This window comes from Rhinolophus hipposideros (genome assembly GCF_964194185.1).
Source record: "Rhinolophus hipposideros genome assembly, chromosome: 15".
Lineage (NCBI taxonomy): Eukaryota > Metazoa > Chordata > Mammalia > Chiroptera > Rhinolophidae > Rhinolophus > Rhinolophus hipposideros.
The window spans coordinates 64067861-64068282 of NC_138061.1; positions in this window are offsets into that span (position 1 = coordinate 64067861).

A 422-nucleotide genomic window follows, 5' to 3' on the forward strand; every position below is an offset into this window, starting at 1 on the left:
CGGGCCTTTGACAGGTGGTGAAGGCTGTGGCCCACAACGAGGACTCACTGTGACGTGCGGGGTACTAGTTCTCCCGAAATCCTCCCCACACGGCAGGGCACACAGGCACTCGCGGCTACAGACTGTAGCCCACAGACCCAGGCCAGTGAGCCTCCGAGGGCGATGCAGCCAACGCTGTCAGCCTGGGTGTCCGGCTCCTGCCGCAGCCCCCACAGTCTTGGGGTGGGGGTGGAAAGTTCCCCCGTCCTGGCCCACCGTACAGCCCAGTCACTGGTTTTGTGGCATGAATCCCTTCGAGTTGGGGGACACCTGTGACTCTTTTCTTAAAATAACATCTTTAAATGCCCAAAACAAAGAATGTAGAGATTATAAAAGAAACTAGTTCATGTTGAAATATGGTTATCAAAATATGCAGAAAATAG